The sequence below is a fragment of the Erpetoichthys calabaricus genome, chromosome 7, assembly GCF_900747795.2.
Source record: "Erpetoichthys calabaricus chromosome 7, fErpCal1.3, whole genome shotgun sequence".
In the NCBI taxonomy this organism is placed as follows: Eukaryota; Metazoa; Chordata; class Cladistia; order Polypteriformes; family Polypteridae; genus Erpetoichthys; species Erpetoichthys calabaricus.
This window is the reverse complement of record NC_041400.2, coordinates 171446507-171472128: the sequence shown is the minus strand read 5'-3', so window position 1 is coordinate 171472128 and position 25622 is coordinate 171446507. Positions and strand designations below refer to the sequence as shown.

At 38.9% G+C, this 25622-nt stretch overlaps 1 protein-coding gene across 2 annotated transcripts in view; it reads left to right on the top strand.

Moving 5' to 3' along the window:
• The window catches only part of dmgdh (dimethylglycine dehydrogenase), a 100738-nt gene that overhangs the window by 32396 nt on the left and 42720 nt on the right, over positions 1 to 25622 (top strand). The gene's annotated exons all lie outside the window — the stretch shown is intronic.

Sequence of the window (25622 nt, the reverse complement as noted above, 5' to 3'; positions counted from 1 at the left end):
CGCTCTTCTGTGTTGTGACATGCGCTTAGCCAGTGGCTGCTTGGTTTCCCCGATGTACAATTCACGGCACTCCTCCTGGCACTTAACTGCATAAACTATGTTACTCTGTTTGTGCCGTGGGACCCGATCCTTGGGATGGACCAGTCTTTGGCGTAGCGTGTTTTGGGGTTTGAAAGCCACTGAGACCCAGTGTTTCGAGAAAATGCGCCTCAGCTGTTCCAATACTCCTGACACATACGGAATCACTAAGGGTTTTCGCTTAGGCAGTGGATGTCCTTCCTCTGTCATGAATCGCTTGGAGCGTTCTTTAGGTGTCTTCCCTGCTTTGACAAAGGACCAGCTGGGATATCCACATTTACTCAGGGCCTTTTTAACGTGGTGTTCTTCTGCTTCCCTGGCCTCTGAGTCTGTGGGAATGGTGTTAGCTCTGTGTTGTAGAGTCCTAATGACACCTAGTTTGTGCTCTAGTGGATGGTGAGAGTCAAACCTTAGATACTGGTCCGTATGTGTGGGTTTACGATACACATCCACTTTCAAATGTCCCCCGTTGACGATGGAAATTTCACAGTCTAAGAAGGCTAGCTTGTTATTTTCCATATCCTCTCTGGTGAACTTGATGTGTTTGTCCACCCCGTTGATGTGGTCTGTGAACTGTGGTACCTCCTGAAATCTGATTTTCACACAGGTGTCATCCACATATCTGAACCAATGGCTCGGTGGTGTTCCAGGATAGGATGATAGAGCCCTCTTTTCCACTTCTTCCATATATAGATTGGCTACTATAGGTGAAACCGGGGAACTCATAGCACACCCGTGCTTCTGCCTGTAGTACTGGCTTTTGTATATGAAATATGTGGATTGAAGACACAGTTCCAAAAGCAGGCACACTTGGTCTGTGTTGAGCGAGGTTCTTTTACTGAGAGTGGGGTCATTCTGTAATCTCTTACGTACTACCTCCACTGCTTCAGTCACTGGGACACAAGTAAATAGAGATGTAACATCAAAAGAGACCAAGGTTTCTTCTGCCTCCATAATGACCTCTCTCACTTTCTCCATGAAATCCAATGTGTTCTGAATGTGGTGTTTTGAGCTGCCTACCACCGGGTTAAGAACAGCGGCCAGGAACTTGGAGATGTTATACGTGACTGAATTGATCATGCAGACAATGGGTCTTAAAGGAGCACCCTGTTTGTGTATTTTTGGTAGACCATACAGACTTGGTGTAGATTCCCCTGGGTATAATCTGTGGTATGTGGTCCGGTCAATAGCATTGTCCTGAACTAACTGCTTAAGACAATCTATCACCTTTTTCTTGTAACCACTACCTGGATCTCGCTTTAAGGGCTCATAATTATTTTTGTCACTGAGCAGAGACAAAATTTTCTCATGGTAGTCTGTCTGGTTTAGCACAACTGTGCATCTCCCCTTGTCCGCTGGAAGGATGATGATGTTGTTGTCCTTGCTGAGTGCCGTGAGGGCCTTCCTCTCCTCAATGCTGATATTGGATGCAGGGGGTTTTGCATTGCTGAGACATGCCGAAACTTTTATCCGCAGTTGTTCTGCTTCCAAATCAGCAATGTTGTTGTTTCTGATAGCAGATTCTGTGGCTGTAATCAGTTCCACTAGCGGGATTTGTTTCGGTGTGACCGCAAAATTTAATCCTTTAGAAAGGACGTTTTTCTCTGCTTGGGAGAGTTGTTTGTCAGACAAGTTCTTCACCCATTTGTCCACATCTTTAGTTTCTGTCTGGCATCCTTCTTTCTGCTGGTTGTGGAGGACACTCCCCATAGTGTGCTGGTGTTTGTGGCGCACAGCAAGTAGATCAAGCTTCCTCTTTTGCCTGGTTTTAGACTTTTCATGCTGTGCTAGACGAGCCTTCCCGGTGAACTCAAGCACCTGTTGAAGTGTTTTCTCATCTAGAAGTGAAGAAAGTCTTTGGTGGATCTGCTCCTCTTTAGATTTTAAAACATCAATAGTGAAATTAGTTTGTCTCACCCGTTCATTTAGCAGCTGACTCTGTGCCTTCTGGAGGATTTTGTTAGCTCGCAGGCCTTTTACTGACGATTTCATCTGTAGACTTTTGGGAGTGATCCCGTTCTGTCTACATCTGAGGCTGAATCTCAGATGGTTCCTGTAGTCTGCCATCTTGCGTGCTGTTTGCTCATACTCACGTACAAGCTTTAGGCCGTCCTTGCCAAAGTGGCTCTCGATGTCTCGAAGTCTCGAAATATTTCTCCCACTTAAAAACTTTGTCCAGATGAACAGAATCAAATTTCTAGGATTTCCTTACCTGGATTATTGAGCATGCATCGAGACATAAAGTAATGAATGTCCCTAAGCTACTGACCGTTAGATGGTACAGAACCAAAGTTATGTGGCGTGTAGGAAATGAAGCAACTACAGTAGACTCCATGTTGACCACAGATTTGCACAAAAGTTGTTATGTGGCAGCAAGTAAAAATGCAAGTTTAGTAAGGGGCATAGTTTAAACATGTGAACAAGAGATTAATCACAGCCCAGCATGGATTCAAGAAGTATGTATTCTTTGGAGTAGCTTCCCATTCATTGCAAACATAAGACCCATCTCTCTGTGCACCATAATTAAAAAAAATGATAAAATTGTTGCACTTGTTTTTTTATTTACAAAAAAGTAATATTATTTAGTAGTTTTAATTTGCATACAAAGTTCCTTAAGTAAGTTGGTAACACTTTATGTATGTAGCCAGCTATCAACTGTCTACACATTCTAAACCCCATTATAATCCTTTTTAACCTGATATCAAACACTGAAAATGACAGCAACATGTTAAAAGAGTCTTAATATTGTTAATGCTTTTTATTGTTTTACATTGTAAATTTAATTATTTTTTTGAAACTATACACTCATGAAATGTGATGACTGCAACATACTCTAAAACAATTGGGACAGTTTAGCATTGTGTAACATCATCTTTTTTTAACCTCCTTGGCATAAACCCAAGCCTCACATGGGCTCAGAATTCTGTGTAAAAATGGTTAACCCCAAGTGTCTTTTGGGTTAAGCTGTTATGATCCAATGTACAGTATTAAGTCCAAATAACACTGCTGACACCTGGTGTATAAAAATAACAATATGTTGCATAAAAAAAGACTTTCTCTGTGTTTTGCCACTCTACGGTAACTCAAATATTCATGAGTGGGGCAGAGCCTTCAGGTAAAACACAATGGCATGTAAATGAGAAGCCATAAAGCCAGTTTTACAATAAAATGAAAGTGAACCATCAGTTGAAAAACAATGTGAATTAATCATCAAATGTTGACACGGAGGGTGACACTGTACGACTGAACCGTCGTGATAATCCTGGTAAATTCAGTCGCCTGAACATTCAGTTATGTAAGCAGGTGCGTGGTGAAAAGGTCACATGAATGTGATTAAGAGGAGTCGCAATGAAACACGTTAGCCCCCTAAGCAATATGCAACAACTATTAAAGTTTATGCCAGGGAAATGTGGAAGTCACTGAGCCTTGCACTGTGGTAGCCTACAATAACACAAGGGGCATGTCGATTCTATCCATTCTACCCTCTCGTGCACAAGCAACAGAAAAAATGCTACTTTTTACAATTGAAATGCTGGACTGTGTGTTGGTGACTGCATGAAAACATATCACATGAAGGACATGTACTAAACCTGCTTTATTAAAACAGTGGACACTAGATGTACTTTTCCTATTTATGTTAACGTTTTGGTATTTACATGTTTCTGTTACACATAATATTTATTATTGTTAAAAAAAGTAAAATCTATAGGAAGCTATTTACATTTATTAAGTGTTTGGGCACTGAGGACACAAGTTGGTTAAGTTTAGCAAGCACAATTTTCCCCCATTCATCCATTTTGCAGGTCTTCAGCTACACATTTGTACTGAGCTGTCATTGGTATATTTTCATAATCCACCGTACATTCTCAATTGGAGACGGGTTGGGACTGCAGGCAGGCCAGGCTCTCTGCTTTTGCAGCCATACACTTGTAATCCGTGATGAATGTGGTTTGGTGTTGTCCTGCTCAAAAATGCTGGATCATCCCTGGAAAAGATGGCAACTAGAAGACAGCATATGTTGCTCCAAAATTTATACTTATCTTTCTGAATTAGTGGTTCCCGCACAGATGTGCCATTGGCACTGGCACACCCACATAGCATGACAGATGCTGGCCTTTTTGACCTGACACTGATAACAGCCTGGATGGTCTTTTTTCTTGTTGGCCTAGAGAATATAATGACTATTTATTCCAATCACCATTTGAAATGTTGTCTCTTCAGACCACAAAATATGACTCCACCATGCTGCTTTCCATCTGAGATGAGACCAAGCCCAGAGAAGTCTTCTGCACTTGTGGACAGTGTTGACTTGGATGCAGTGGTAAATTGTACCAAAGTATTCCCAAGCCCTTGTCATGACATAAATTATAAATGCATGACAATTTTTAAAGCAACCACATCTGAGGGATCATAGAGCAGATGTATTCACAAGTGGTTTTCAGCCTTGCCTTTTATACATCGATGTTTAACCAGACTTCTTAAATTTTGTTTTTATTCTATTGTTCGTTGTAGAAGGTGAAATGACCAAAATCCTACCAATTTGTCTTTGGGGAATGTTGTTCTCAAAGTCCAGGATTACACACTGAATTATCTATTGGTACATTGGCAAGCCTTCACCCATCCTTACTCTTGAAGGACTAGGCCATTTTTGGAGACTTCTTTTATGTTAGAACATGATTGCCTCGCCTGATTTATGTCACCAGTTTGCATTACCTTGTTATTTCAACTTGTCACTTTGTTACTCATTCCAGGCTTTTTCAGAACATATTACAGAGGTATCCATTTTAGAATAAGTATATATCTTCAAAAGACAATGCAACAGATGAGGTAAAACATGAAATGCATTGCCTTTATGCAGTTTTTGTTTAATACAAGTCATTGTAAATTTACAAATCACTCCTTTTTGTTTTTATTTGCATTTTCCGTACTTTCCCAACTTTTTTGGAACTGGAGCTGTATTAGTTGCTTTAAATCCTTGTAATTTTTTTGAACAGACAAATTTTCATAGAGTAATTCTTCTATTAATCTGATATTTGTTTGTTTTTTTAGAATTGTAAACTTTATTGGTGCTAATTCTTTATTTGCTATGCTGAATGAGATTAAATTATTCCAGCACATATTCAGATGTTATTTTTGCTGGCTCCCCATTCACAAAGAAGTTAAGCAATCTGTAAAACCTTGTAATAACTACAACAGGTGTCAAAGGCTAAACCTACAGTGATTGTTTTTGTCCCTCTTCTGGTTAGACTGTGATCTTCCATTTGAATACATTTTTGGGTTACTTGTCTTTAGCATTCAACTTTGTAATTTTGAATAATTTACCTATGATTTGTGAAATTATAGGAGAATTTACAGAGCATGTTCTTTGCCCAGTGGTATGGTGTTTAGAGGTGCTGTTTTGCAGCTCCAGGAGTCTTTGTTCATATCTAGGTCTGCTTATATTGTCCCTAAATCTGTGAGAGTCTTTCTCTAGGTACAATAGTTGTCTTCCCACAACCTGAAGAGGGTGTTTTATTTTAGTTGTCAGCTCTGAATTAAGTTGTTATCACTGAATGTGGAGGTGTGTTTGAGTGCTCTAGTGACTCATCAAGGATTTCTTTCTGCCTGCTGCCTGATTTTTGCAAAGAAGGGCTCTTGACCCTAATGTATTATGTTCATACACAAGGCACAAAATACAAGGAGTCAGAAAAGCAAAACGAGGCAATAGACAAAATAAGATAAGGATAAGAATAAAGGACAGGAATATCAAGCCTAAATCTTTGTAGAAGCCCTTATGCTTTTACCCAACCGAATGAGTTAAAAATGGAAAAACAAAGCAGGATTGACAAAAAGAGGGTAAGGAATGTGACCCAGACTGAATTCCCATTCAATAAATATATCAGGAGAAGAAACAAGAAAAGGATAAAGCTAGAAAGAGAGTCAAAAAACCTGGCAGAGAAAATAGCAAAATAACCAAAACGAGAGACAAAATTCGAAGTCAGATGACAAATGCTAGAAGAAGTTACAAACTCTATAATTAGAACGAGGTTGCCTAATTGTAAAAAGTGTGAACAGTCATTTGTTTTTATTTACTGTACATCCAAAACTTGAACATCTAAATGACAGTGCTGCCATCTTAAACAGCAATTGCAAGCTGACATCACACATGGCAGCACCAGTAATCATCTGCCTGGCTGCCATGATCAGGCTTGTGATTTCTATTTATTTTTCAGACTGGCCTTTAAAAATTATTTACATATAGTTAGTGGAATTTTGAAAGTCAAGCAATTTATTAATAATACAGTATTTATTTTTTTTCTCATGTGTTTTGAACAGTGTTAAATGTGATTCATATTCTCTCGTGGCGCTATTTTGTTTTTCTTATGGATGGCAGAATTCTTTTTGATGGTTGCTATGTTGTTGCTAGACTTGACAACTAGGAGTGTGCAACACATGGCCTGATTACCGGAATGGCGTAGAGGTCAGCATCTTACACTTGCCTCAAAATTTGATTCACAAACAAATAACCCATAGTGGCTTTCTCATTGTAAGTTTCTGAGTGACTAGTTATGACAACTTTTTCTATACTTACCCTATAAATGACAGCTTTTTTTTTTAAGACTAGGGGCTTGGCCCCTGCTCGCTTTGCTCGCCAACTGTGGAACACAGTTTCACGTGGCAAATGCATATGATAACACGTTTATGAAGAAATAACTTCTAATTGAAAAATGCCAGGGCGGCACGATGGCACAGTGGGTAGCGCTGCTGCCTCACAGTTAGGAGACCCGGGTTTGCTTCCCAGGTCGTCCCTGTGTGGATTTTGCATGTTCTCCCCGTGTCTGTGTGGGTTTCCTCTGGGTACTGCGGTTTCCTCCCACAGTCCAAAGACATGCAGGTTAGGTACATTGGCAATTCTAAATTGTGCTTGGTGTGTGTGTGTGTGTGTGTGTGTGTGTGCACGCACCCTGCAATGGGCTGGTACCCTGCCTGGGGTTTGTTTCCTGCCTTGCGCCCTATGTTGCCTGGGATTGGCTCCAGCAGACCCCCATGACCCTGTAGTTAGGATATAGTGGGTTGGATAATGGATGGATGGATGAAAAATGCCAAACTTATCCTTATGTTTCAAATCAAAATTAATTTTTCACAAACATAGTGTACATGTATTTGTCTCATGAAATTGTGTTCCAAAGTGCAGCATTTTTTGTAAATGAAAAAAATATATTGCCCGCCCTGGCACTTAACAAAAGAGGCAATGGGGCATGAAGAACCACCAGAAAATAAAAGCCTAAAACTTGCTGAATATGTATTTTTTGAGTTTCAATAAAAGAAATCATGCCTTCTGAGTTTTCGATGCATTTATGTGACAACAAAAGGGATCTGAAAATAATACGATTTCTGTTTGCTAGTGTGAGTTCTCACGTACATACGTAAGTAAATCAAAACAAAACCAGCCACATGACATTAAAACGTAACTGGTTTTTATCTTTTGAGGGGGGGTGAAAGGTTATTGCTGAAGACTGTGAGTGCTAAGGTAGTGTGCACAGCTGGTTTTATTTTAAAATGGTTGAATCTCATAATATTAGTGGTTTTAGTTCAAAAATGACACGTATAAGCTATTTTACAATGTTTGTGTAATCGCAAGATGCAAAGTTTTAAGGCCTTTGTCTTCTTGCTTTTCTCATGCCCCATTAATTCCAATGTAAATCTCCAGTTTTGGCAAGATATTTTTTTTAATTTATGGAAAATGCTGGATTTTGAAGTACAATTTTCCATTGCAAATACATATATACACAACCTCGGTTCACGAACGTCTCGGTACACGTACAAATCGGTTTACGACCAAAATGTTCGCCAAACTTTTGCCTCGGTTCACGACCAAACACTCGGTATACGAACAAGCCAGGTTCCCTTTTGGTTTGTACATGTTCAGTCTCTCCCTGTGCATTTCCTGTGCAGCGAGCAAGAGAGAGCGAGAGAGCGGACAAACACAGGCAGCAAGAGAGATAGAGCCGTGCACACACAGGGAGAGAGAGAGAGTGAGAGAGAGAGTCGTGCACACACACACACACACAGGCACTCCAGGCTCGGAAAAGAGAGAGAGAGAGTGAGCGAGAGAGCGAGCGAGAGAGGGAGGGACACTAAGGTAGAGGCTTGTTTTTGTTTTCAGTTCTGTTTACAGTGATCGGTTTGAAGTGTGCATTGTTGCAATGTTACTTTTCTTGGTGGTTTATTAAATTACGGATTTTTCAAATGTTCATTTTTTCCCCTGTGCTTAAAACTCATTAAAAAAAGTGTTTTTAGTGAGCGATTCCTAGTACTATAGCACAAACTATTACAGTGTTAGCTTTCTCTGTTGTCCAAGGTTTTCTCAGTGTTATTCAATGTTTTTACATTTAGTTTACTATTACGCTGTGCATTCTATGGTATTATTAACTATGTTTGTGCTTAAAAATTAAAAAAATATATATATTTACATACAGTTCGTATGGTCTGGAACAGATTGATTGTATTTACATGCAATCCTATGGGGGAAATTGCTTCGGTTCACGACCAAATCGGTTTATGACCAGAGTTCTGGAACAAATTATGGTCGTGAACTGAGGTTCCACTGTACCATATATACAGTATATACAGTATAAACTAATAACTTCGATTCAAAAATACTGAACTTATTATGTACTTATTTTGATTATTTAATTTGTATGTAGGGCGGCACGGTAGCGCAGTGGGTAGCGCTGCTGCCTCGCAGTTGGGACACCTGGGGACCTGGGTTCACTTCCCGGGTCCTCCCTGCGTGGAGTTTGCATGTTCTCCCCGTGTCTGCGTGGGTTTCCTCCGGGTGCTCCGGTTTCCTCCCACAGTCCAAAGACATGCAGGTCAGGTGGATTGGCAATTCTACATTGGCCCTAGTTTGTGCTTGGTGTGTGGGTGTGTTTGTGTGTGTCCTGCGGTGGGTTGGCACCCTGCCCGGGATTGGTTCCTGCCTTGTGCCCTGTGTTGGTTGGGATTGGCTCCAGCAGACCCCCGTGACCCTTTGTTCGGATTCAGCGGGTTGGAAAATGGTTGGGTGGATGGAATTTGTATGTATTTCCTGCCATTTCATTTTGTGTAGTAATCCATTGTTTTTTGTTTAGTTCTTTGGATTTTATTCATATGTTTCAGGTAAATTAGTTTAGTAGCTTATTAGTGATTTAATTCATTTTTTGAGGTATTGATTCAATTATTGCTGTTTTCACATATTTAATAAATAGTAATAGTGCAACCAGCTATATTATATGGGCTGGAGACGGTGGCACTGTCTAGAAATCAGGAGACAGAGCTGGAGGTGGTAGAGTTAAAGATGCTAAGATTTGCATTGGGTGTGATGAGGATGGAGAGGATTAGAAATGAGGACATTAGAGGGTCAGCTCAAGAGACAAAGTCAGAGAGGCGAGTTTGTGTTGGTTTGGACATGTGCAGAGGAGAGATGCTGGGTATATTGGGAGAAGGATGTTAAGGATAGAGCTGTCAGGGAAGAGGAAAAGAGGACATGAAGGTGGTGGGTGTGACAGAGCAAGATGCAGAGGAAAGGAAGATATGGAAACAAATGATCCCTTGTGTTGACATATAACAGGAGCAGTTGAAAGAAGAAGAAGACTTATTTAATAAATTAATGCGTTATTGTATGACTTTTGATTTGGAGAAAGTGTTTTTTGACATAAAAGGACAGCTTTTTCTATGATAACTGGTCCAGGTATAAATATGAAATATGGTGCTCTAATTAAAAAGTGGTGATATAATGGTGTGGGGAATGTTTTCTTGGCACACCTTGAGTCCATTTGTACCAATCAATCATCTCTTGAATGCCACAGTTATTTTTTTGCTGACCATGTGGCACATTTTCATGGCCACAATTCATCCATCTTCTAATGGCTACTTTCCAGCAAGATAATGCACCATATCACAAAGCAAAAGTCATCTCAAACTGGATCAACAAATATGACAATGAGTTCAGTGGCGTTCCCAGTCAACAGATCTGAATCCACAAGAGCACCTTTGGGATATGGTAGAGATTCACAGCATGAATGTGCAGCTGACAAATCTGTAGGAACTGTGTGATGTAATCATGTCAACATGGACCAGAATTTCAAAGAGATGTTTCTAACATCTTGAGGAATCCATGCCATGAAGAATTAAGGTTTTCAGAGCAAAAGGAAGCCCTATCCGGTATTAGTATAGTGTGCCTAATAATTTGGTCAGTGACTGTATTTACATCCATCCATCCATCCATCCATTATCCAACCCGCTATATCCTAACTACAGGGTCAGGGGGTCTGCTGGAGCCAATCCCAGCCAACACAGGGCGCAAGGCAGGGAACAAACCCCGGGCAGGGCGCCAGCTCACCACAGACTGTATTTACAATTGTACAATAATATTTTTGATTGAAATGCAAGAAGAATTTTGAGAATTTCCATTTTACTCAGTACTAGCAAGAAATCCCCAAGTTTTTTAGGTAACCCTAAGTGCAATTGTGGATACATTAAGTTCAAAACAGCAAGTAAAGTAGAATGTATGAAAGCCCTGTCAAATTGTGGAAAAATTTCTAAACTTTAAAACGTATTAAAGTTCAAGCAGACCCTGTTTTGATAAAGAAATTATAAACTGTTTTACGGTTTACTGCATTTTATGTTGTACTTTGTTGTAGTAAAACTGCACACTGAATTTGGTGGGGTAGACAGATGTTTTCTGGACAAAATTCCCATTTGCACAAATAGAATTTCTCTAACTCATGGCAGTTCATTGGCACGTTTTGGGTCTCTGTGCCATTCAGACACCCTGGATAAATTAGATTGATTACAAGCCAGCTCCTTAAATGAGCAGCCTGCTCTTTCACTGGTGTAAAATAACCAAGCACTTATACTGTATCCCTGAGTAAGCATTTCATTTCCACTGCGACAAGTTGTGGGTCAGTAGAAAGAAAAACAACAGCTGGCTGCACTGGGGGAGATGAGGAGTGTGAGGCTGCCATGCTTTATCTCTGATTAGTCAGTTCTCTTTAGCTTTCATATATCATTGTTTAGAAACCTTACACCCAGGTACAAAACTGAGTTACTATATGATAAATATTGTACTAAACACCTTTTGTAAAATGTTTGACCCTTTACATTTTTGCATACAAATAGGTGGTTCCATTTAGGTCAGTTTACACTTTCTGCCCTGGATTTTCTGTTTTTTATGGGAAAAATTATTTTGTGAGATATTCTACCTTTGAGGTGTCTAAGAAACTCAAAAATTATAAAACAAAAAAAAAAATAACATTATTATACAATAGCTGCCAAATACTTCAATCTTCTTGAGGAAATAAAATTGAAAGTGGAGCTACTTAGTATGTGGTGCGCACAGTTTGGAAGTGTCCATATTCACTTCCATGTTTTGCGGACTGTATGCCAGTCGTCTCTTTAGTCTGCGCTTATAGTAGCACACCCGGTTCCAACGGCTGCAAATATACCTGTACTGTACATATATACAGTATGTACTAGTAACAGGATGTCAGGGCCGAAAAGGGTTAATAGTAGTAGTAGTATCACATGTAGAGTTTAGAGTGAATTTTTAACTTGCATGTTTTATCAACACCCAACATATCACCACTGTCTGACTACATGATAGACAGGAGTGTATTAATATGCAGTTCTTAATTTTATGTAATTGTGAACATGAAGCAGCTAACCTGATAAACTCCTCACCCTGCTTCCATGGCCAGTAACCATTAACACTAAAGGTTCACAACCACTCTGACATCTTATCACATCTCCAGAAGCATCATTTTAACACATATATACGGCGTCTTCAGTATTCACACACCTTCAGAGTTTTCACATTTAATTCTTACACAGCATTAAATCACAATGAATTTAATAGGGATTTTTTGGCATTGGTAAATAGAAAAAGACTCTTAATGTCAAAGTGAAAATGAATCTATGAAAAGTGGTCTAACTTGATCACAAATCCATCCATCCATTATCCAACCCACTATATGCGAACTACAGGGTCACGGGGGTCTGCTGGAGCCAATCCCAGCCAACACAGGGCGCAAGGCAGGAAACAAACCCCTGGGCAGGGCGCCAGCCCATCTCAGGGCGCGCAGACACACACCCACACACCAATCACACACTAGGGACAATTTAGGATCGCCAGTGCACCTAACCTGCATGTCTTTGGACTGTGGGAGGAAACCCACGCAGTTTAAGGGAGAACATGCAAACTCCACGCAGAGTGGACCCGGGAAGCGAACCCGGGTCGCCTAACTGCAAGGCAGCAGCGCTACCCACTGCGCCACCGTGCTGCCTTGATCACAAATATAAAACACAAAATAATTGATCACATAAGTATTCATTCCCTTTAATATGACAGCTTTAAACCATCAGTGGTGCTGCCAGTTGGTTTTAGAAGTAACAGAATTAGTTTAATGGTAATTACCTGTCTGGGATTTCAGATGATTATCTGGAAGGTCCAACTTGTGGTGAGTTTACGGTGGTCTAACTTGCACAGTGAAGTCAAATGAACACTCCAAGTAACTCTGTGAAAAGGATATTGAAAGGCACAAGAAAGAGAAGGATACAAGAAAATATCCAAGTCACTGAATATCCCTTCGGTCCAGTTAAACCAATCATTTTGAAATGGAAAGAATATGTCAAAGCTGTAAATCTGCTACAATTGGCCGTCCACAAAATCTGAGGGAGGCCACCAACAGGTCTGTGCTGAAGGAGTTATAAGCTACAATGGCTGAGACTGGAAACAACTGCAGTTTTATGGGAGAGTGATAAAGAGAAAACCACGGTTATAAACTTGAAGTTTGAAGAACGTTCTGTTGTCTGATGAGGCCAGAATTGAGCATTTTAGGTAATTGGACTAAACACTATATTTGTCATAAGTCAAACACCGCACATTATCAAAAACATGCTATCCCCACAGTGAGGTATGTTAGATGTTACCATCATGCTGTGGGGATACTTCTCAGCAGCAGGCCCTGTAAGTCCTGAGAGAGTAGAAAACAAAGTGAATGTAGCAAAATACCAATAAATCCTTGAGGAAAACTTGATGAAGTCTACAAGAAACTTGCCTTTTGGAAGAAGATTTGTTTTCCAGCAAGACAACAACCCCAGCATAAAGCAAACGCTACATAGGAATCATTGTTAATGTCCTGGAGGGCTAAGTCAGAGCTCAGATCTCAATCCAACTAAGAATTTGTGGCTGGACTTGAGAAAGGCTGCTCACTCGCATTCACTGTGCTACTTAACAGAGCTTGGACAATTTTGTAAAGAAGAATTTGAGAAAAATTGTGTTAACATATGCAAAGCTGTTTGAGACTTAGTTTGCACACAGAATTACGGCAGTCATGGCTGCTGAAGGTAAATGTACTATAACTAACTGTGTAAGCTTACAGCACGGGGTCCTAGAAACTATTGAAATCGTCCAAAAAAAAACTGAAATGTTGAGATGCCAGGTAATTTAAAGTTTCTTCGGAGATTTCGTTTTGCCGGTGTGCTCGCCTCTCTTGTGTATTAGCGGCGGGAGGAAAAGTAAAGGTATCCCTTTGCTGATGTGCTCGCCTCGCTCCTGTATTAGCCGCTAACTGAGTGGCTCTTCCTTCGGATGTTTAGCTTTGCCCATGTGGTGGCCTCGCTTGTGTATCCTCTGAGGTGGAGCCCTTACCCCAACTCCACCTCTCACTTCCGGGCCAGACAGACACACACACTTCCACGCGTAGACGTTTATATATAAGATACTGACATGAACGGGGTAAATACTTTTAGGTTGTTTTGTGTTATATATTTCTAATTAATTTACTTCAATTTGCAGACATGTGTTTTCAGGTTGACATTAAAGAGTATTTTTCATTGATCAGTGTCAAAAAAAGTCCAAATAAATCCACTATGATCCAATGTTGTTTAACAATATACTGTGAAAACATTGAAGGGAGTGAACACTTTTTATAGACACTGCACATACGGTATGTGTTATATTTCTGCTTCTAGAGATGAGATGTCAATGTTTTTTCACATTTTTTTAGTTTTGTTTTGATAATTAAAAACATAATGTTTAGTTTTAAAAGAGTAATAGCTATCATATATCACTTATGAGAATTATCTCAAAAGACATTGTTGGTCTTTTGTATTCTTATTTTAAATGCATCCTCTCTTTGATTGTATTCAGCTTTCTCTATTTGTATGGATTTAATGTTAAGTAACACGTCTGTGAGGAGTGAATGGCAAAAGATCGCAATGCACCTCTGTTATGTTAGTAACCGGCAACCTTCGGGATACCAGCGCAGATCCTTAGCCTCAGAGCCACCATTCCGCCCAATTTGGTACACATATACTACGTAACGTCTACTGTCTGCTGTCAGGGTGATGATTGACCTCCAAGGTTATTCCTCTTTTTATTTTTATTTTAGTTTATTGTAGAATCAACTCTCGGCAGCGGCCAGCAGGGCGGCCATGCAGCGCATGCGTACGGGCGTCGTTCTCACCCCTACCACCTTCACCGTCACTTCCCCTTCTTGTTCATATCTTAAATCATTCTGGAGGCAGATTGAACACTTAAGTGCCAGCTTAAGTGGAAAAATTAAAGAAAATGTACTAAGTAATTGCAACACAAACACGGACTTAATCAGTTTTAATGTGAAAAGATGCCAACGAAAGAAGAGAAGAAGCGGGCCGCTAGGGTGGAGAAATGAAGAACTGCTCAGGAAGCAGCAAGTGCATCAACCTCTGAGCAAACGAATGCTAAACGTACAGAGAGAAAGTATGAAAACTAGGAATGCTCAAGTCAAGTGTATTCACTGCACATTATTGGGCAGTGTGCCATTACTGGTAATTTATATTTTTGATAACAGAAATGTAAAATATGAGCCAGTTGGAGATCCCCATAACTTTATGTGCCTATAACAGCTGGGGGATCACACATTAAATATGTTCTATGATCGGTTTATGCAAAAGCCAAAGTAGGACAACTAGATTAATGGGAATATGAAACACATGTTATATTATCCCTTTTTATCCACAGGTATTGCTTGACAAAGGACAGTGCATTTGTAAATGTTGAGCCATTCCAGTCCAATGGAAATTTTAACAATTATATTTAAGTTATACTTGTCAAAAAAAAATTTGGACAAATGTTGTGTATGATATAGATGACACCTCTCTAAAAATAATTTCATTGTTCTTTTTGGTTTATGATGGCTGTCTATGCACCCAGCTAAATTTCTCATATACAGTTTTTCTTGAACTATTCATATTTGGGCTACTTGTCATTTAACTGCTGCAAACATTTAGTGAAATGTAACCTAGAATCTGTGTCTAAATCGGAGCTGCATGTACATGTCTGAAGGAATTTAAAATGTATCCTACACATAATCATTTATTTTTCATCTTAGCACACTTATAACATGGCCAAGTTCATGATGTGATACTTGGTGTGTCCAACTGACAAAGTCGGAAAGAAATGAAACATTTGACCCAGAGGTTGAAGGTTTTGTTTGATATCACATTACTGGTTTACAGACTGTTGTTAATACATGAAAACTGATAGGCAGTGGAGAATGTAGAATGACAGCTGGAGCAAATGGCATGAAATCTCACCAACCAAGACCGGTTTCTGCAGGTTTCTGCAACTGTTAAAAAAAGACCTCTCAGAATTCATACTGTCACCTGTCTGAAGAGGATTTACAGCTGTCTGAACCACTGAGTTTCCCTACAGTTGTAACAATTATCTACTCATAAATGAGTTTGCACTGGACGCTGTTACTTCAGCCCTTCTCCCTGACTTGCTGCCTGACTCTGAATTTTTTTTTTTTTAACCAAGGGGTCCTACTGAATTACTACACATATAGTAACATAATATTCTGAAACCTGCTTAATTCATTTTTACATTTTCATTTTTTTTGCTTTTCCAAAATGACTTACAAATGAGTTCAACATAATCAAGAATATCAGTCTATTGGGGATGTTTGGGATAGTGGGGTAGCCTCCTGCACCTCTCCTAACCCTGAATTAAACTCTCTTGTTTGGTGAATTTCTCTCTAACTGATAGTAGTATAGGGTGTTGTACCGTGTTAGCCATTATGAATGAATTAGGCAATCTTGCCTGAAGAAGGGGCCTGAGTTGCCTCGAAAGCTTGCATATTGTAATCTTTTTAGTTAGCCAATAAAAAGGGTCATTTTGCTGGCATTTCTCTCTAACTGATATTAACTTAGTCAATGTAACATGTAACTTGCTTATACTTTGCTGTGAGCTCTTCATTTGTGATGATCAATTTTATAACCTTGTTCATCTTGTTACATCTTGCCTCGAAAGCTTGCATATTGTAATCTTTTTAGTTAGCCAATAAAAGGGGTCATTTTGCTTGGCTTTTCTCTACATTCATAATGGCTAACACGGTACAACACCCTAGTACTACTATCAGTTAGAGAGAAATTCACCAAACAAGAGAGTTTAATTCAGGGTTAGGAGAGGTGCAGGAGCCTATCCCACAAGCACTGGTTACTGTTTTGAGCAGTAGAAATAGCCCCAAGGATGATTATGAGTGGGCAGGAGAAAGCTAACCAAGAGATGATTACATGATGGGCTGGAGTCATAACGAGTGATTCAACAGAAGAATCACAGTCACAGTAATTAAGGGCAAAATACAGTCAAAGACAAAGAAAAGCCAAAACCAAAAGTAACTGACACTTGGCCTACTTAAAATGAAGCTAAGTATTTCTAAAAAAAGAAATAGATTTTTCTAAAATAGGGGATGCTGGCACACTGGTCTTTGCCATATTTATACCTGTTATAATGGTACATGATGAATGTGTATTTTTTATTCTTTTTAGCAGTGAGAATCCATTATTTTGAATTATTTTAAACTATTACTACTACTACACCCCTTTTTTGTTTACGTGACACAGAAGATGAGTAACATAACTGATATCATTATGCTCCTTATGTCACAGTTAGTGATGGTATACATACAGTTTCAGTATTTCCTCAGTTGGATAAACAAACAAAGACTTTAGCGTAGTTAATTTCTAAGCACATATCCAAGTGCTAGGTATTGTTTAGGTTTCTGAACTCCCTTTGTGTCCTTGCCTTTCGATTCCCTGGTTTGCCCTTGTGTCTTGTTTTACGGTCTCTGTGTTTGGTAGCCATGTGAGAGAAACTATTTTTTCTTATCCTCTCTTTAACCATGTTGATCATTTTAGTATCGGAAAAAAAATGAAGGTGTATTTTTGGTTCAGTGGCTCATGTTTAAGGTCTTAAAACCTGTCATGCTATAAACAACTTAAAATAAAATCAAATAGAAGAGGATTTAGGGGGCTACTTGTTTTTTGCTCTCTTGTCAGTGTTTTCTAGTTATCTCCTGCAGTGTGGTGTAATACTCATATCAGTGACCTCAAAGTGTCCTTCTAGATTTGTGACAGTTATTTACACAGAAAGCGATTGCTGATGAAAGCAAGGGGCAATGGCAGTTTTGGAGGATTACCAGAAAAACTGGAGATTGCAGCTTTTGTTTAGCCTTAAGTAACTTTAGGTAGGACGTTTAGTGGATTTTTACTCCAGAATAGGTTTTTTCACGTTTTGATTGCCTTGTTTTCAATTGTCTACTGCTAAAATATCTCCAGTTATCAGTTTATTCAATAGCCAAGCTTAAGATACCTTTAGCCTTAACAAATATTAATACTGCACATAACACATAACAGTCTCTAGTTTGGGATTTTATCAAATAAGGTCATTTCAGCATTGTTGGTTTTTATGCAGGAGCTTCATATACCTTATATGGTTCATATTTCTACATTTTAAGGGAGTATATTTCTAAAGAAAAAAGTGTTTATTACTTTTGAAATTTGTTTCATATTGAAGATAGCTGGTCCAAGTAATGATTTGATAGTATTAATCTGGTATTTTTCAAGTCTGTTATTTGTTCATAGTTATGGTGCCATGATTTACCTGCATTATAAATTGTTTCTGTCTTTATTTTGCTTCTTTTATATTCTTCTGGCTTTGGGGGTTTTGCTATACTGTATGTAGAATTAGTTTCTGTCTTTTCGTTTTTGAAAGAACCCAGGCCACCATCATGTCATTCTGAGTTCAGAATGCTAGTCAACACTCCGCATTGTGGACTTTCTGTGGTGTGTCGTATGCACGCATGAATAAAAACATACTGGGGAAATGAAAAGTACATTTGTTAAATAGCATTAAATCAGAATGAAAAAGACTAAATCACCACAAACCAGTTTTTGAATTTTACACCACCTGCTGAGTCACTATTTCTGAGAATATTCTAATACAAGAACGACCAAGGATAACATTTTTGAGCTATTTTAAAGTAACTTTCACTGTTTTTCTCAGTAGACTATTACTAAAGCCCAAAATATGATAAGGTAGTTAAGAGCTGTAATTTATAAAAGTTTTATATCGACTATTTTTAATCAAGTTTTTTACTAAGTAAATATGCAAAAATAAGTTATACTAAGTAAAACGTAACCATGCAATTGTCAAAACAAAATAAAATAATCATCCAACAACACCCACCACACAGCTCAGATAGCACAGGTATCTGTGCTCCTGAATAAGTTGAATAAATGACTGCTACTTGGAAACATTTGAATAGCAAATAGCTCAAGAAACATAAGGTTGTAGAAAGAGGATTTCCAGAGGTAAAAGGATACAGAGACAGGTGATTTCCAACTTAAACCTAGGGCTACCTTTAGGAGAATGTGATGAGTAAATGGATATTATAGGAGAGCACAGAAGAGAGAAACTGTGACACAGCTTGCCAAAAGGCTAGAACTTTAGAAAATTCCTAGTGCATACCTTAAAAAAGATACTTGGGGCTTTAGAAGAGCAAAGAGAACCACAGGTATCATTTAAAAGACCCATAGCAAACTGTGTACAGGAAATGATATATAGGCAATGCTCAAATTTGAATTCCCAATCAAGAGGAGCATACAGAGATACGTTCCCAGAATGGCTGAATGGGCAAGGACTTGAAAGTGGCCTTACTTAAAATGTCATGTGTAGCAGTGAACACTATTGTTTTGGGAACACTGAAATAAGTGGAGGGCCATTTTGTCAGATTTGTGTATGTTCTTCTTCATCGCACATAGTGAAAGACTGTGAGTGTTTGCAAGTATGACTTTTTTGGTGATTATTGTCTGGTGATGTACAGAATGAAAACAGCAATTCACATATGACCATTAACATTCAATTATGTCAATAACTTGATTTTTCAAAGTTAAAAGGTTATGCTAGAAGAAACCACGCCCCCTCATTTGCTGTGGCTGCTATGGAAAAAGACAAGCAGTGAAGCGAAGATCACAACCAGTCTACTTTTTAAATGACTAAATCTCACAAAAATGTGGGTTTTTTTCCTCCTTCCTAAAATGAAATGTTTACACTGTTTTATATATACACTTCGCTTGCCAACCCACGGGCCTGTGCTACACGCTAGCCTCTTTGCAGTTCTGCCACTCGCGTATGGAGATGCGGATAGATATACAATTTAAACAGATTTTTATTTTTATAGGAATTGTTACATATGCATCAACACGATGTATAACTACTTAAATAAAATGACTTTTTTGAATGTTTGGCTCTTGAGATTTGTTAATTGTCTTTGCAAAAGCTATTCTAATGGGAAACTGTTAACGTTTTAATATGAATGGCATATCAAGATCTCCTTTGTTGTCTAATGTTATCCGCGGAAGATGTACTACATTACCTTTGTTGGATACATCCCTCTTTCTACAGTAATTCTTGTGGTGGAAGACCAGACGGTGTTAATGATTGTAGATATTCTTTGGGATATTGTAAGCTGTTGTTTTCATCTTCTGATCACTACCAACTGTTTCAACATAGTCTATTGATACGCATTTAACCAATTTGCTGTGTAACCAATCAAAATGTTTGGCGTTAATTCGTTTGACACGCCTGTGTACTCATTTTTTCTGTTGAAAACCCATTGTGATGAAATTCTTCAATAAGATTTGGACATAATATGTCTTCTTTAATTGGAAACTTAAACTGAGAAAAACGTTAAAATTTATAAGAGCTGAGAGTACAGGAAGTATGTCTAACAAAAGCATTCACATGAATGCGAGGTGAGAGGACTGTGGTCTTGTTTGAAAATGTTTGAGAAGAGGGCGTGACTTGAAAAAATCTAAAGGCAAAAGTTTCGTCTCGCAACTTGAAAAAAATCTTTCCAAAAAGTCTCGTCTCCTAAAAGTCTCGACTCGTCTCATCGAAGGATTTTTTTATCATCAGAAAAAAAATTGAAATTCAGAGTTGGCAGTTTCGTTTTGCGGATATGCTCGCCCCTTTGACTGTCAGCGGCCAAGCGAGTTTCTCTCTCATTTGTCTTTCCTTGGCCGTTTCACTTTTGGAGTCGCTTTCTTTCAGCTTCATGCCATAGCCTCGTACTTTTTTCTTCTTACGACTCGTTAACTTGGGGCTGCCTTGCTGGCTCTTTGAGCTTCATTGCTGTAGCCTCGCATAAACTTCCATGTGTAGATGATTATATATAAAATATTTGATATATATATAATATCTCAAGATTTAGGTTAATACTTGATAACACTCTTGGCCATCCATATTCATTAAGTTTTAAGGCTTTTGTTTTCATGCTGGGACCAGTGCCCCTTGAAACCCATTTTAAACCACAAGAACATGCATAATACTTTTTCAATTTATAAATAATGCTTCAGTTTAGAACACAGATTCTTGGGGCAAATTCAAATATGCCATGATTGTGAGCAAATTGCTTGACCTTGGAAGATACCAAGCTTGCTCATTAAATCAACAGGGAGTCTTTATTCAAAGAGTTGGCAATAACATGGTTTGAGTATTATTGCACCATTATTGACTTTGTCTACAGTTGGGACAATATGTGCCTTATGACATTGCAGTGTACTATTAAATAAAATGCAGTGCTGAGGAGCCACAGCTTCTGTCTGTCGGAGATGAATTTGAAAATCTGGTTATGCAAACTATGTCATTACTCTCTAATTGCACATTTTTATTTTTGGTATGTAAAACTTCAACTATAAAGGTGCAAGCTATTTCGACTACAAAGTTATAAAAAGCCTAAATAATATGCTTAGAAAATATATGTGTGAGGTATAAAACTAACTCTTATCAAAGCAAAACATATATAAAGGGAAATCTAAACATAAAGGCAATTTGGAAAATGGAAAGCACAATGGATAGAAGCTGACACAATACAACATATTCCCGATAGCTAGTTTGAACACGCACTGTGCAGCATTCTGACGTCAGTCTAGTTGAAGCCAAGTTTAAATAAACATTGAAGCTCCTCTGCAGGACTGCACAATTTTTGAACAACATGCTGTAGTGAGATCTCTTTGGGCAGAGGGCATGAAACCTGCTGTAACTGCTTTTACATTTTGATCTACCTACGTATCTATTTGCATAGGTGTGACATTCATTCTACAACGAACTGCCAGGGACCTAAAAAATATTTTGTTGTAATGAAAATTTTGTTGTAATGAGATTCTGTATTTGTCACTATAGTAATAATAATAATAATAATTCATTACATTTATATAGCGCTTTTCTTAGTACTCAAAGCGCTATCCACACAGGGAGGAACCGGGAAGCGAACCCACAAGCTTCCACAGTCTCCTTACTGCAAAGCAGCAGCACTACCACTGCATAGTGCTTTCTTTCACTTGCGTCCTGGCATTTTCAATCATTTCAGTAGCTTCTTTCGCATTAATTTTAATCTTCTCCTGTCTATAAGTTATGCTGGCGAGAATTTTTCTCCGCATTTCCTTGCGATTATACAGTTTCAGGGTGCGAATGATGCCTAAATCCAGTGGCTGAGGCACTGCTGTGCAATTGGTTGGGAGGAATTCAACACAAACATTATCTAAATGTGGGCAGCACAGTTATCAATCAGAAGCCAAATCATATACTTTTCTTCTTCTTCATATTTATTTTTTTTGTTCTTTATTTTGCCCTATACAATTTCTTGTATTAGGAATTTGTTAGTTTTCGCATACCTCTTGGGGTCAGAGTGCAGGGTCAGCCATTGTACAGCACCCCTGGAGCAATTACAGGTTAAGGGTCTTGCTCAAGGGCCTAGCAGAGTAGGATCTCTTTTTTTTTTTTGGCAGTGACGGGGATTTGAACCGGCAACCTTCTGGATACCAGCACAGATCCTTAGCCTCAGAGCCACGACTCCACCCCGATTGTGAGGTTTCTGAACTTTTTTGGGATCCTCCCCACCCAACGGGAATAACACGCTGAAGTGCGTCCCGAAGCGCGGTTGCCGCGTCTGTGGAAGATTGTCTTTTGCCGGGGCAGAGCAACAGCAGGCTCACAGCACTGCAGTCAAGTGACACAGAAGCAAATCCTAAACGATTGCGGTCGCGCTATAAATCCCTGTCTTAAACTGCAAACCACGAGACTGAGTCTCAGTAATTTATCAAAACCAGCTTTATTCAGCTTGAAACAGGAACATCAAGGTTATTTATTGTCGCATGACCTACCACTCTCCTAAACACAGACACAGCAATCAGGCAGGGTTGTGGCCAGGTTAGTGACCAAGTAATACTGTTTCCTGCATTTACAATGTTCCTTGCATCACCCATCGAGATCTTTTCTGTTTGCGTCGGTGAAGAGCCGTAGCAGAGCTACGAGCTTGCTGTTGCCCTGGCAACAGATAAACAGTCTTCCACAGACGCGGTGATCGCACTTCAGGATGCTCTTCAGCGTGTTGTCCAGCTGGGGCAGGTCCCAAGAGAGTTTAGAAACCTCACATTTTCTGGAATGAGTGCCGCATTAATAGGAATGTTTCTTGAATGAGCATCACTGAACCACATAAAAACTGCTTTTTCAACGTCTTCAAATGCAGAAGTTCGCATACGTTTTCAACCCGAAATTTTTCTGCTTTTTTTGCTGGGTCTTTCAAGAAAGTTGACACCGTTGATGGCAAAATTCTGAATTCACTGGCAACGTCTTTTTTCTTTTTGCCACAATCGAGAGCTGCAAAAATGTAAAGTTTTTTTTTCTAATATGAACTGTTATTGTTTTTTCGTGTCTGCCATTTCTACAGGAGGGTGACAGTGAATTAAATTCCAATGGATGTTTTTCAAATGTTGAAGAGCGATAAGCAAAAGGTATCACTAAAAACAAAAACAGCAAAGAAAACAGTACGAGGAAAGTTCAAAGAAAGAAAAAAAATATTTACAGTGTTTCTGTTTGTGGGATCGTGAGCTGCAGCCACAGATCTAACTGCTCTGCAGATGATTCATTCAGGCATTTCAAGGTCTTTTGGGCATTTCGTTGGTAATGAAAGTATCTGCTGAATTTATTTCATAGTAACGAGATTTCTATAGACTCGTGTCACATGGGGAAACTGTTGGGACCATAAAAATACTTCATTGTAATGAAAATTTAGTTGTAAAGATATTTGTTGTAACAGAAGTTTACCTGTATTTAGAAGAAGAGCAAATTAACTGTTACATTTAGCTGCAATAAATGTTTCTCTAATAAACAGATTGGTTCAAAATGAAAAAATGTGTCACAGGCTCATTTGAAGAACACCCCTATAAACCACTGGTTACCCTGTGACTGAGATATTCTAATATCCCTGGTACTTTGACAAGGTGCTGGAAAGATTGCTGTATAAGCACACCTTCAGTGGGTTGATTTTTTGTGGAAAGGGTATAGAAGAGTGTAGTTAGAATGCCTGGAGAATAAAGCCCTATTTATACTTACCGGGTTAAGCTTGTGTGCAGACCTGACACAAAGCATGCGCATTTATACTCATGGAGGCCCATTCAATCAGCACATCAATATTCTCATAGTCAATAGGTATCTGTCTTTGGTCAGTGTTGCATACCTGACAATTTCACAGCAGAGGAAGTCAATTGCTTGCATGATTGTTCAGTGAAAGATGGCTACCGTCAATGAGACTGCCGATAGAAGAGGAGCTATCTCTGTTGTTAATGGCTTTAAGAGGAAAAGCAAGGACAAGGTGGAGTGCCCATGTTTTCTTACATACTACTTCCTTTAGTCCAGTGCTATTTACAATTTCCTTCCATTAATTTTTTTGTCGCCTGAGCATCTTTGTGGTCTAAGAGAGAGGAACCATACAGGTGCCTGTATCATCTAACTTCGACCACTAGCCTGTCCTTGAAATTTGTAATTTTGGATATGCAGGGCTAGATTTACATTACTGCGTAGTCAGTAAAAACTCAATATGCGGTGAAAACCCAGCGCATCCAACCCACACAAGGGGGCTTGTCTCCATATCCAACATCATTTTTGCTGTGTCAAGTATACTGTAAACCAATCTTATGTAGTGACAGTATAATGACAGTAACTTGGGCAATCACAGAGCGGTCTGGTCTGCAGTTTTCTTTTATTCCCTCAGATAAAATGGTGGACTCGACAGCTTATTTGAACAATGATTAACACACCATGCTAACATAAACACCACTGTGAAGGACGTCTTCAATCAAAGTGCTTACCTGCAAGTTGTATAATTCTTTTATAAATGACATAGCAAGACAAAATGCTGTACACACAATGCTGTAGATTATTATGCTATTCACTTGCTGATTGCTGAAAAAATGAGTCATATATGGGTCTAACCAGTAACATTGGTATAGTACATGCTGAACATTAAAACAATAGAATTCAAAAAATCTACAACATCTTTAAAATTGTGCAATAACAATTTCTTAATTAATTTTTGAAGCGTTATGACACAATTTTATTTTTCACCATTAGGAAAGAAATATTTGTGATTGCATCATCATAAAACTGTAACAGATTAACCTACAAGAAAAAGTAAGGCAACAAATATCATCATAAAGGTAAGGGCAAGCTCAGCAGAGCCTACCATTATGTAAGAGACACCTTCATAGTTACTAGCCTGTTTTGGTTGTAGGTTCCTTTGCGGCACTGGCAGAAAGAAGCTGTATGCGATTCAGCAGCCCAAGTTTGATCTCTGCCACCTCAGAAAGGATAGCAGCTGTGAAGGGAACTGTCCCTCTGAGTGAATTTCCGAGCCAGAAACAGGAAATTCAACTAATGGCTAAAGATGTCTTGCGATTGGGTGTTATTTAGTGGTAGCTTTATCTTCTGCCCAGTCTTATCAGAAGTGACCATTCTATTCTGATGCGACCTTCTAATCGAAATTCTTAGGACACCTATTCAGACGATATCGGAGGGTGGTGCTGTGGATTACTTAAATATGGTAGCAGGGAACTTGAACTTTGTGCTTCTTATGCCCCAACTCCATATCATCCTCCATTATTTTCATCACTAATTAATCAATTTCTAAATTCTGATGGTTATTAAATACTTTTTGATATAGATGTAAATTCAAATATGAACTCTGTGTTTGAAAAGCTACTCCACTATACACCAGTGTACTCCACCTATTCTTTTTGTAAGTCTCAATCTGGTTGACTCCTTTCAGAATTGACTTTTTACTCTGCTATACACCACTCCCATTCAAGAATTGATTACATCTTTGTGTTTCGCGCTCTTTCTTAATCTCTTTCGAATACTT